Raw genomic sequence first — 14,045 nt, forward strand, 5'->3', positions numbered from 1 at the left:
CTGTGAAGATGATACCCAAGACCATAAGCTGGAACAGGGATCCCATCGCGGTGAGCAGCTCGGATAGGAAAAGGAGGAGGCACTGCCTGGGGCTCCCAGTAGTTAGACACCAAGAGGTAAAACAGAACCAGGAAGGGACCCTACGAGGAACAGTCAAGTGAGACAGGAGATGTGGAGTGAGGGTGTCCGGGAGGAGGAAGAGAAGGCTAGGATAAACAGGAGGATGCTACAGAAAGTCCGTGGAGAAATGGAACTAAAAGACAAGTTTATTTTGGTGCATAAAAGTTTGAAATCCATGCATGCAAGGGATCTTCAAAAAGTGCATGGAAAATGATTATTTAAAAAAAAAAAAAAAAAAGCATGGATTTGAAACTCTGCACCAAAATAAACTTATCTTTTAATTCCATCTCCATGAACTTTTTTTTTTTTTTAAGTTCCCTCTTACTCCAAATGGGTCAAGTAGGATGAGAGGTGTGTGTTTATGGGTAAAGTACACAGACTATTTCTGGGAAGTGACAAACAAACACTATTAATAGTGCCTCTAGCAGAGGGATCTAGGGGTAAACAGAAGGAGACCCAACTTTTCACTTAGTTCCATTTTGGATGCTTTTAATCAGGTATGTGTATGTTTTATCAAAAGGAAAAAAATACAGCTTAAAAAGCTCAGGATGGGGCCGGCGCTGTGGGCGCAATGGATTAAAGCCCTGGCCTGCAGTGCCAGAATCCTATATGAGCACCAGCTCTGGCTACTCCACTTCAAATCCAGCTCCCTGCTAATGTGCCTGGGAAAGCAGCAGAGGATGGCCCCTGCACCCACATGGGAGACCCAGAAGAAACCCCTGTCTCCTAGCTTCGAATCAGCTCAGCTCCAGCCATTGCCGACATTGAGGAACCAGTGGATGGAAGACTTCTCTCTATCTCTCTCTATAACTCTGTCTTTCAAATAAATAAAATAAATCTTAAAAAAAAAAAAAAAGCTCAGGGCAACTGTTCAATCTTGCAGTTAAGATGCATACTGGAGTATGTGGGTTTCATACCCACTTGTAGCTCCTGACTCCAAATTCCTACCAATACAGACCCTGGGAGACAGCAGTGGAGGCTCAAATAATTGGGTTCCTGCCACCCACCTGGGAGACCTGGATTGAGTTCCCAGCTACTGGCTCTGGTCTGACCCAGTCTTGGATATTGCTGAGATTTGGGGAGTGGACCGTGGCTGGAAGCTCTTTGTCTATCTCTCTCTCTCCATCTCTCCACCTCTCAGATATGTAAAGAAAAACTTTGAAAGGTTCTTCCATGGCAAGAGAGATGTAATACAGAAAGAACCCATGCAAAGTGTTCCCTGAGTGAGGACAAGGCTTAAGGCATCCCTGGGACCCTTGGTAGAGAGCTGATGGAGTCTGGGAGAGGCTCAGCCAAAAAGCCAGTTGCAGGAAGGACGGACTCGAAGTGCCTGTGCAGCCAGTGGCTTCAGGAGCAGCGACTTCTGGTGTGTGCTTAAACCACGTCCTGCTGTGCTGTAATCCCCCTCAGTGACTTGCCCCTCTGCTCCATCCAACCCAAAACTTCAGGAAAACCCACTTCTACACATCAAAGTATGTTTTTAATAACTTTAGGGGCCAATGCTTAGTGCATCAGTTAAGATGCTGGCTGGGATGCCTGCACCCCCTCCCAGTGTGCCCGGTTTCAGTTCTGCCTCCACTTCCACCTCCAACTTCTTGGTAATGTGTCCTCTGGGAAGCCAGCAGGGGATGGCTCGAGGACTTGGGTCCCTGCCACCCATGTAGGAGACCTGGACTGAGTTCCTCACTCTTGGCTTTAGTCTGGTCCAGGCCTGGCTGCTGCAGGCATCTGGGCAGTGAACCAGTAGACAGAAGACATCTCTCTCTCTCTCCATTTCTCTCTTGATCTTTCTCCCTTTCAAATAATAATTATTTTAAAATAATTTTACATGTAATACTTTAAGTGTTTTCAATCTTGCATACCAAAAATAAATCCTCTTCCCTAGATGAAATCACACAAGTTTGGATGATATTATCTTAGAGGAGACAATATCTGTAATTTTTTCTGGTGACGCTGTGCCTTCCACAAGGTATTTCTTCACCTTGGAGCACAAAATCCTTTGGATTGGAATTTTGTTTTGTTTTGTTTCAGTTAAAAATTAGTTCCAGATTTGTTGAGTTTATGCGGGACTTATGCATTGGTTTTTATCTTTATTGCACTTCCCGAGGATGGTCCAGAGGATGGTGACCCAGTGGAAGGAGCCTCAAGCCAAATTCTGGAAGCTTCCCACCAACAGATGGGATGGGGCAGAGGAAAGGGGGTTGGTTACTGGAGGTAGCTTGGGGAAGGCACTTGAATCTAACAGACTGGAGTCTTTTCTGACGCTGAGGTTTTCCAAAAGACAAGGGAGCCTCCAGCCCATCTCCCCTCTTGGAGCCCAGGCTGCACTTCACTTCCCTCTGTACCACCTGCTCCCATGATAACTCAGACTTCTCAATTCCCTGTGCTGTTGCATCTCCCTTCCTCTGTCTTGCTACAAGGAAAGCTCCATGAGAGCAGGGAGCTTGTTTGGTACCACTTGCTGTGGTTGACCACAGACTAGAATGGTGTCTGGCACATGGTTCAGAAGGTAGGATGAGTCAGTCCTCCGGATGGCTTTTCCCAGCCCTCACCCCGCACACTTAGCTCCATCATCTCAGAACACTTCCAGCTGTCTGCTTTCAGAAGCCCATAAACGTGGGTCCTGGGGTTGGCAGCCTTCACTCCGTGACGTGCAGGACCCCTGGAGAGCTGCTTGTGCACATTTCTTTCCAATTTCACATTTGCCATCAACCAATAGCCTGAAGTCAGCTGTGGTGGGAAAATTTACACCATGGAAACTGGCAAACATAACAAATTCCCCACCCCGGAGAATTACTTGTTAAACATTTACCAGCATGCTCCTACCTCCAGTTCTGTATCTGCCACTCACAAGCTCTGTGTTCAACCAGATCGCTCAATAGCCCAGAGTTCCAGTTATGAAAATCCCATACAGTCAACCCAGTGGGGTTGTCTGGAGGACTCCATGTGGTCACAGTCCTGTGATACATGTTTAGACAATGTTTGGCTACTAGCAAATACTAAATAGACTTCATTTAGTAGGGTTCCAATGATCTATTTATTACTGCATAACAAACCAACCCCCAAATTTAGCGAAAGAACACAACATTTATTTTGCTCATAAATCTATAATTGGGGCAGAACTTGGTAAAGATAGCCCATAACTGAAATAACATGAAGGCTGGAGGTTGATATTGTCTGAAGCCATGTTCACTTTTTTTTTTTTAAAGATTTATTTATTTATTTGAAAGTCAGAATTACAGAGAGAGAGAAGGAGAGGCAGAGAGAGAGAGAGGTCTTCCATCCACTGGTTCACTCCCCAGTTGGTTGCAATGGCCAGAGCTGTGCTAATCTGAAGCCAGGAGCGTCTTCCAAATCTCCCACACAGGTCCAGGGGCCCAAGGTCTTGGGCCATCTTCTACTGCTTTCCCCGGCCATAGCAGAGAGCTGAATCGGAAGTGGAGCAGCTGGGACTTGAACCAGCGCCCATATGGGATGCGGCACTGCAGGCGGCAGCTTTACCCACTACGCCAGAGCTCCAGCCATGTTCACTCTTAAAACTTACATTGACGCTCACTGTCAGCTGAGGGTACTGAGAATCTGTCTCCCTGAACTCAGGAGTCTAGTCACCAAGTCCTAAATTAATGGTACTAAGAAGGTGGAAACTTAATCCAGTGATGGTGTTCAGAGGCGGGGTCTTTGCGAAGTGCTAAGATTGGATTAAAATAACAGAGCTCCCGTGATTGATCCTGTGGCTTCACACATAGACACAGACATAATGCATGTGCTCCCTGTCTCTTGCCATGTGGTGCCCTGTGCCACCCCAACTCTGCCAACAAGAATGCCATCACCAAAAAATTGCCATCGCCAGAGACCAACTTCCAAAACCATGAACTGAAATAAATCTATTGTCTTTTTTATTTTTTTATTAGAAAGGCAAAGAGACACAGAGATCTTGTATCTGCTGGTTTAATCCCTAACTGCGCACATCAAACAGGGCCAGGCCAGGTCAAAGCCAGCAGCCAGGAACTTAATCCTGGTCTCCTATGAGGGTGGCAGGGAGCCAACAAGGAGCCTCCCAGGGTACACATTAGCAAGAAGCTGGAATTGGGAGCAGGGCCAAGACTAAAATCCAGGCACTCCAATATAGACTACAGGCATCCCAAGTGGTATTTTAACCACTACAAGAAATATGTGTCCCCTGTTTATAAAGTTAGGCTGCCTCAATCAATTTGTTATAGTAATAAAAAGCTGACCAATGTCATCTACACATGGCTTCTCCATGCAGCTTGGGCTTCCTCACAGTATGGTAGCTGAGTTGCAAAGGCAAAAGTTCCAAGAAAAAGCCAAACAGAAGCTGTATCACTATTTCTGATAGCCTTGTAAATCACACGACATCACTTCTTCCACTAGGGCTGGCCTCTATTCAGGGAAATAATTAGATGTCTTTTTGAATAAGAGGATCAAGAAAGAATTCGAAGACATGTTTCTAAACCATCGTAGCTGCTATTATTGTTTGTTGCCTTTAGTATACTCTAGCTTCTAGTAAGTGAACCATTCCCCTTTTTAGCCTATGGGATTCATGAGGAAGGGTGGGGATCCATTGGATTCCTGAAGATCCATCCCTTTCATCACTCCCCAAGTAGGCCCTGCCTACTGCACAACTCAGAAAATGTCACAAAAACAAAAAAAGAAAATGTTACAAAAATTAATTTCTTCTTGAAGGAGCTGGCCATAAAAACCATGGTGAGGGATTTGGGCAGGACAGAGCCAGGAGGATAGGTGGCTTTACCAGCCAGGCCACGACTCTAACAGGCTGTACTCATCTTGGAGTGGTGGGTGATTGTGAGGGTAAATTTATGGCCTCATCAATATTGGGGTGCATTGGGTTAAGCCGCCCCGTGTGATGGTGGCATCCCATATGAGTGCTAGTTTGAGTACTGGTTGATCCAGTCCTGATCCACTCCCTGCTAATATGTCTGGGAAAGCAGCCGAAGATGGCCTGCGTGTTTGGACCTCTGCCAGCCATGTGGGAGACCTCAATGAAGTTCCAGGCTCCTGCTGGCCTAGTCCCAGCAGCCATTTGGGAAGTGAACCAGTGGATGTCTCTCTCTCTCTCTCTCTCTCTCTCTCTCTCTCTCTAACTCTGCTTTTCAAATAAATAAATAAATCTAAAAAAAAAAAAAAAAAAAAGCCAAACTCCCTCAAAGGCCTTCTCTGCGGTTGGATGGAAGATCATTACCTGGGAGTTGGATCATGAGTTCATATCCTGTTTCTTGGCCTTAGATTTCCCAGCCTATCAAACAGACATAAAAAAAGTTTCATTGATTGGACATTTAGAATAGATCATCATGTTATGTAGAAAGTTGAGTTAGAAACCGATTTCTTTTACGGAAAATGGTTTCAAGGTCACAAATTTCTATCCTAGGAAATAAAAACAGGAAAAGACGAAAGCAGATGGAAATCTCTCGCCTTCTCTTGCTGGACATGAGCCTATCTCTCCAGATTCTTTCTACAGTTTCTTTGAGATCCAGAGTTGAGAATCTAATCCCACAGAGAAACCAGTGTGTTTAAATGCTATGTTTGGATGGGGACTTCTTTAGGAAAGACCCAAAAACTCCTTCAATTCAGTGGTGGGGGCAGGGAGCAAGAGGAGCTCGGTGTGCACGCTGGGGAGACGCTCAATGGGCAGAGGACATGTGGAGCAAGTCGACAGCCAGAGATACTCAGTCTCCTCCTTTGGTTTCCTATTCCTCTGTTCCCTCCTGCCCCAGCTTCTGCCAGCAGGTTTGGCCCAGATCAGTCTAAGGGGAGAGGCCCCTGTGTGCCATGCCTGGGTGGAGGACAGGATCAGACTACTCCAAGGGTATCAGGACTCTGGCTTGTGCTAGTTCCGTCACAGGGAACACCACAGCGCACTGGACCCACCTCTGAGTCCATCGTGATAACCCTAGACACATCAGGGCCACCACTCGGGGCCACACTCTGCTCATCTGTGAAGTGATCGGAGCTACCTAGAGCAGGTTCTCCTGCAGTGTGGCTCAGGAAACTCATGGTCAAAGGGATATTTAGGAGGAAAAACTGCCCTGAGCTCATTTTCCCCAGAAACAGACACAGAGACAAAAAAAAAATGTGAGTGCCAAGTGTTTTCCTTGGGAGGTGATCCCACGAAGCACTCATGGAAAGAAAGGAAGGTAGATTGGGTGGGGAGGGAAACCAATGCAGGGCGCATTGATGAGAGATTTCCATGGTGGGCAGCTGGGGCTCGGTCTCCCTGGGCCCATGGAGCATGCCTCATGGTGTTCCACCCTAGCGCGTTAGAGATCAAGGGCTGTATTCAGGGGCACTTCCAGCCTGCCTTGTGTGTCACTAGGGCTTGGTGCTGCAGCCAGAGAGATCCCCAGGCTAAGAGCGGCCTTTGTTTGCAGTGAGAGGCCATCAGCGCGTGGGAGACTTGTGTCAGGGGAATATGAGCAGGACACGGACAGGGATCGCTACACAGACCAGCAACATTTCAGAAACGTGAGATCAATGACAATTTCCCGTAGGCATCTCATTGCCTTTGTTAATAATTATCAGGTTCGTGTAGTGTGCACCTGTGCCAGCAGAGCTGCGTTGGCCAGTTTGGCTTTGCTCTTATTTAGTAAGGAGAACACCATTGCCTGTATTTCAATCTGCTAAAATGCTTTCACACAACGTCCTGCTATTTATATTTGCTGTATTTCCATCTTACTGATACTACTATATGGCAGTGGGGCTCCAAACCATTAGATGATGGTTTAGAGAGGTTCACTGAAGCATAAAAGGATCACTAAAAAAAGAAACTGAACCCAAAAGACTGGTATGGGGATGAACATCTGCTGCATTTCCTCTAGTCCTTGGTGCATCTTCCACTAGGAAACCTTGTCGAATAGGAAGCCCGTTCTTGACAAAGGGGAGTTTTTTGCATCATCTTCCCTTCAGGCTCTACTCAGAAAATGAACCAAGGGACCAGCACTGTGGCCTATCAACTAAAGCTGCCATCTGCTGGGCAGGCATCCCACATGAGCACCAGTTCAAGTCTCACTGCTCCACTTCCAATCCAGCTCCCTGCTAGTGAGCCTAGGAAAGCAGTGCAGGATGGCCTAAGTCTTTGGGTGCCTGTACCCATGTGGGAGACCCAGAAGAAGCTCCTGTCTTCTGGCTTTGGATCAGCTCACCTCCGGCCATTGTGGCCATTTGGAGAGTGAACCAGCAGATGGAGTATCTCTGTCTGTCTCTGTCTCTCTGTAACTGTCACTTTTTTTTTTTTTTTTCACAGACAGACAGTGAGAGAGAAAGGTCTTCCTTCTGTTGGTTCACTCCCCAGATGGCTGCTATGGCCGGTGCGCTGCGCTGATCTGAAGCCAGGAGCCAGGTGCTTCCTCCTGGTCTCCCATGCGGGTGCAGGGCCCAAGCACTTGGGCCATCCTCCACTGCCTTCCTGGGCCATAGCAGAGAGCTGGACTGGAAGAGGAGCAACCGAGACAGAATCCGGTGCCCCAACTGGGACTAGAACCGGGGTGCCAGCGCCGCAGGCGGAGGATTAGCCAAGTGAGCTGTGGTGTTGGCCTGTTACTGTCACTTTCAAATGAACAAATAAATCTTAAAAAAAAAAAAAAAAGTTGGCCAGCGCCACAGCTCAATAGGCTAATCCTCCGCCTGCGGCACCAGCACACCAGGTTCTAGTCCCGGTTGGGGCACTGGATTCTGTCCTGGTTGCCCCTCTTCCAGGCCAGCTCTCTGCTATGGCCCAGGAGTGCAGTGGAGGATGGCCCAAGTGCTTGGGCCCTGCACCTGCCTGGGAGACCAGGAGAAGCATCTGACTCCTGGCTTCGGATCAGCGTGCAGCGCCAGCCGCAGCATGCCGCCGGCGGCAGCCATTGGAGGGTGAACCAATGGCAAAGGAAGACCTTTCTCTCTGTCTCTCTCTCACTATCCACTCTGCCTCTCAAAAAAAAAAAAAAAAAAAAAAAGTCAACCAAGTTTTTCCAGAACATGGGTAAAGTGATAAAAGTCCAATGTGATATTGATGTGTTTGCTTAAAAAAGAGAAAAGATCAAAAACATAGGAATGTTATTAAAGTTGCCCAACTTAGAATGAAAACCAACAATTCATACTGTGTCTTATATATTGAGCCATAATCTACTGAGGAATATGATGATCAGAGAATCCAAAATTAATGGATCAAACAATACTTGTGGATGTTACATAGAATCTATGGCACACACTGTGAACAAGAAATTGCTGTCCCAAGTGGGTGCTGGAAGACAACTGGCTTTATTGTTGATTCAAACCACTATGGCAAACCTTGTTCCTTATTGACCCAAAATTCATGCTACCCCTTTGTTCTTGATAACATTTTTTTTTTTTTTTTTTTGGACAGGCAGAGTGGATAGTGAGAGAGAAAGAGACAGAGAGAAAGGTCTTCCTTTTTGCCATTGGTTCACCCTCCAATGGCCGCTGCGGCCGGCGCATCGTGCTGATCCGAAGCCAGGAGCCAGGTGCTTCTCCTGGTCTCCCGTGCGGGTGCAGGGCCATCCTCCACTGCACTCCCGGGCCATAGCAGAGAGCTGGCCTGGAAGAGGGACAACTGGGATAGAATCCGGCGCCCCGACTGGCACTAGAACCTGGTGTGCCGGCGCCGCAAGGTGGAGGATTAGCCTGTTAAGCCACGGCACCGGCCTTGATAACATTTGATGCATGCACTGAAGTTCTCCAGTCTTGGGTACTTTTACTGTCATCTAAGTCCATCACAACTAGCCTATTTCCTACTTTCCCAGTCTCCCTTGCTGTTGAGGAGACCATGAAACCCAGTTCTGGCCAATGAGATTTGATGGGAAGTCTGCTGAGGGTACTTTTGAAGATTTTGGCTTTCTTAGGAAAAAAGAAAAAAGATGTACACGGTGGTATGCCTATTTCCTCTTTTTCCTAACTTGACCATAGACACGATTCCTGGTGCTAGGCAGCCACCTTGCAAATATGAAGCAACCAGCACAAGGTAAAGGCCGAGAGAATTCTACAGATACCTGCACTGATACTGTTGAGCCACTAATGAACATCAGTGGCTGCCTACTTCCGGAATTCTAGTTATAGCACAGAAGCCAACCCCTCCATGGTGAAAATCACCGTAACTTGGGTTTTCTATTACTGGTAATTGAAAGTCTGTCTGTCTGTCTGTTTATCTTCCTTTCCTTCTTTTTTTCATTTCTTTCATTTTATTTGAAAGGCAGAAACAGAGAGAGAGAGAGAGAGAGAGAGAGAGAGAGAGAGAGAGAGAAGGGAAGTGAGAGAAGCATCTACTGGTTCAGCCCCCAAATGCCCAGAACAGCCAGGGCTGGGCCAGGCCGAACTCCAGAGCCTGGAACTTTATCTGGCTGGGTATCCCCTGTGGCTGGCAGAGACCCAAGTACTTGGGCCATCACCTGCTGCTTCCCCGGGTACACATTAGAGGAAGCTAGGATACAAGGGATCAAACTAGGCACTCCAACAGGGGACGCAGGCCTCCCAAGTGGCCACTTAACCCTGAGCAGTACGCCCGCCCCCGAAAGCTTTTCTAATGAGTACACCACTGATGTGTGACTATTAAGTCAGCTCTTCACATATTTCTAAAAAACACATGAGGCAAATGTGCTTGATGGCTTTTTGTTCTATTTATCACTGAATTCCTCTGCAACACTAGCTGAATGAGCTGTTCTGGCTTCCAGTTGGCTTCGGCCATGGGGATCCCCTGCAGGAAATGGAGAAGGAAGAGAATGAGATCAAGGCCTTTAATCCCCTGGGTCCCCGCCTGTGAGTCACCAAGGGCTGCATGGATTCTCCCGGCGCAGCCCACTCCCTCAGTGTTCTCCTTTCTGGTGGTGCCTCCTACCCTCTTCTTCTTCAGCCTCTGCTGCTGCTTGCCCAGGTTACTTTATCTGCGTCCACACATTGATAAATAGTCCCTTTGCAAATAAGCCTGCCCCAGATAATTCCATTTTTGCCTATGCCATTATATTTTGGAATGTTGACTAATCAATTCACATATTTTAAAAAAATACAGAAAAAAACGTTTGCATCTGAGTATCAACCACACACCACTGTATTCACAAAGGCCAGTTCTCAGGCAACAATCTGCCTCCTGATCTCGATATATATAGAAACCAGCAGCAAGAAGAGTCAATGCTTTCGATTCATGGCCTCTCTGACTACGTCTTTTCAGAATACTGTGTGGAGAAGGACAGCAAGTAAAAGACACTGTTGAACAAAGGCTGCTGGCTGTTAAGGGGTTTTGAAATACGAGTGGTGATACAGCATCCGTTTGTGGCCCTGATGGCTCTTTGATGTATGTGGTTAGCTCGAGCATCTCAGTGGCACTTTCATTATCTTGATTACCTCAAAACTTTGGCTTCAGGGTGAGATTATCACCATTCTTCATGTTAAAGAACAGACTTCAAGATTTTGAAGACAGAACTGTGGTACAAAGCTTAGCCTTTGAGAACATAATGCTTTCCTTACACTTGAAAGTTTTTGTCTCTTCTTTTAAACCAATATAAAAGCACCCACTAAAAAAATTAAAAACAGATTATAAACCTTCATATCATCAGGCAAAAACACAAACATATGTGCACACATCTGCATATCAAAGAAAACAAAATACACACATAGTAAAGCAGAAAAAACCAGAGGAGCTTTAAAATAGAAAACAGCAGATAAAATGACAAAATTAAGGCCAATGTGTCAGTTATATCAACAAGTGTAAATGGGGTAAATTCACCCTTAAAATAGAAAAAAGAAACTCACATTGGATGATAAAACAGTGTCCTATTATATGTTGTTGACAGGAATACATCTTTACCAAGATAACTCAGAAAAGTGTAAAATAAAATGCAGCAGCCTACACTGGTTCAAGTCCCAGCTGCTCTACTTCCAATCCAGCTCCCTGTTAATGTGCCTGGGAAAGCAGTGGAAGATGGCCCAAGTGCTTGGGCCCCTGCACCCATGTGAGAGACCTGGAAGAAGCTCCTGGCTCCTGACTTTGGATTGGCCCAGCTCCGGTCATTATGACCATTTGTGGAGTGAACCAGTGGATGGAAGATCTCTCTCTCTCTCTCTCTCTGTCTTTCTCTCCTTCTCTGTAACCTTGATTTTCAAATAAATAAACAAATCTGTAAAAATACATAAATAAATAAAATATAAACAAGGATATACTAGAATATTGAGCTTAAGTTGCAATGTTACCAATATTTAATTTAATTTAAAGTAAAATTTAATTTAAAGCCAAGATTTGATTCAAAATAAAGGTGCTCAATTAGGGATCTGGCATTGTGGCGCAGGGGGCTGAGCCACCACTTGTGATGCCAGCATCCCGTATTGTAGTGTTGGTTCAAGTCCTGGTTCTGCTAACACACCTGGAAAGACAACAGCTGGTGACCAAGGTACTTGTGCCACTGCCACCATGTGCCAAGACCCAGATAGGAAGTTCCTGGCTCCTAGTTTTGGTCTAGCCCAGCCCTGACTGTTGCAGGCATTTGGGGAGCAAAGCAATGGATGGATAATCTATCTCTCTATTTTTCTCTTTCTTGGTCACTCTATCTTTCATATAAATAAATAAATCTCTACAAGACAATAATGCTAGGAAAATTCTAATAAAACTGAACTCTAACAAAATCTTTAATCAGACTGGAGAACAATGTGAAGATATTTCAGAAAGTCTGTGGGAAAATGGAATTAAAAGGCATTTATTTTGGTGCAAGCATATTTTTATGATATGTATTTTCCAAGAATATTCTGGAAGGCTCTTAATATGCATGCACTTCAAAATTTTTAAATTTTTATTTATTTTCATTTTACTTCAAAGGCAGATAGAGACAGAGATAAAAAAAATATTCCATCTGCAGGTAAAATAATTTTAATTCCCCTTTCCATGAACTTTTCAAAGTACCTTCATGTAACATTTTCTCAATTAATGCCAAAAGTGGATGTGAAAATAACCCATAAGTCATAACAGAATAGGAGCTAGCTGACTGATAGTTCCTTAACATATTTCATACATTCATGAATGTGCAGGTGCTTCACAAAAAGAAAAAGCCAGCACCATACTTCCGAGTAAAGCAGAGGGGCCGGCGCTGTGGCGTGGTGGGTTAAAGGCCTGGCCTGCAGCACTGGCATCCCATATGGGGGCTGGTTCGAGTCCTGGCTGCTCCACTCCTGATCCAGCTCTCTGCTATGGCCTAGGAAAGCAGTGGAAGATGACCCAAGTACTTGGTCCCCTGCACCTGAGTGGGAGACCCAGGAGAAGCTCCTGGCTCCTGGGTTCAGATCAGCTCAGCTCTGGTGTTGCAGGCGTTTGGGGAGTGAACCAGCAGAAGGAAGACCTCTCTCTCTCTCTTTGGCTCTACCTCTCTCTGTAACTCTGTCTTTCAAATAAATAAAATAAGTCTTTAAAAAAAGAGAGAGTAAAGCAGAGATTCATCCCCACCAAAGTCAACAACAGAATGAGAAGGACCACCAACATCACTATCATTTAACATGGCTCCGGCTGGTCAAACCACAGTAATTAGAGAAAACAAAAATCAGGAAGGTAAATATTAGAAAGAGAAGCAAAATTAGATATAGATGATGTGATTAAAAATGTGTAATTTTTAGAGATGATAAGAGAATTCAGGATGATGGCAGTTTCACAGGTTAACATACAATTATTAGTTAGCATGCATTAAAATACAATCACATAAAACTCACCAGAAAACAGAGGGCCAGGTTTTTGGTTCAGTGATCAGCTACTACTTACAACATCCCACAGAAGTACTTGGTTTGAGTCCCAGCTTTTCTGCTTCAGCTTCCAACTTCCTGTTAATGATTCCTGGGAAGTTCAAGTACTTGAGTGCCTGCCACCCACGAAGATGATCTAGTTGGAGTACCTGGCTCCTAGATTGGGGTTGGCCCAACCCCAGCTGTAGTAGCCATGTAAGGAATGAACCAGTGGATGGAAGATCTTTTTCTTTGTCGTTCCCTCTTTCTCTCTGCAACTCTGCCTTTCAAATAAGTAAATAATAAAAAAGGGTAAGATTTGTAACTTCTGGATGGTAAAACATTCTATAAGCCAGGAATAAGTGCTAGAGCCCACCTCCTTTATCCTCGAAGATCTAAAACTACTCAACCGGAAAAGAGTGAAGAATCTAAGCCAGCACTTTAGAGAGAAATACAAATGGCTCATAAAAGTCTCGACTTCATCCATAATAAGAGAACTGCCAACTAAAACACTGAGATGTCTTTATTTCTCCTATCAGATTGGCTTGATAACTCTCAGTGCCAGGGAGGGTGTTGGGAAATAGTCACCCTCAGACACTGTTGGTTGAGAGTGAAATTGGTGCAATTTGGGGCAAGCAGTTTGGCAACATCTGTCCAAATCCTTTGACCCAGAATGCAACTGCTGGGATTTTTAATTTACAACTATGCTTAAAAGTCTCCCGATTTAGATAAGAATGTCCAAGGTGTGTGCTTGAAGAGCCTCCTTTCCTGGCCTTTGTTTTCCAAGGCCCAAACTGGAATGGAATGCATTGAAATTGGAGGCCTGGTTAAACACCCGCTGCGGGTCCCACTCCCAGAATTCTGATTCTGTAGGTCTGGCGAGGACACAAGAATCTGCATTTCTGACAAGCTCTCAGGCAAGGCTGATGCTGCTGGTCCAGGAGCCACAACTTCAGAACCATTGCTTCAGTCCATCGAGAATGTTGGGGTGCGTATAGAGAGGACTGGGGCGGTGAGGACGGAGGCAGGGTGTGGCTCCCCAGAGGAATGCTTACACCTCGTAAGGAGACTGGACCCTAACTGCCATTCCCAGTCTCACCCAGGAGTCCTCCTAGGGCCAGTGTTGGGGTGCAGCAGGTTAAGTACCACATTCCACACCAGAGTGCTGGTTCAAGTCCTGATTACTCTGCTTCCGATCC

Source organism: Lepus europaeus, chromosome 9 (assembly GCF_033115175.1).
Source record: "Lepus europaeus isolate LE1 chromosome 9, mLepTim1.pri, whole genome shotgun sequence".
Taxonomy (NCBI): Eukaryota; Metazoa; Chordata; class Mammalia; order Lagomorpha; family Leporidae; genus Lepus; species Lepus europaeus.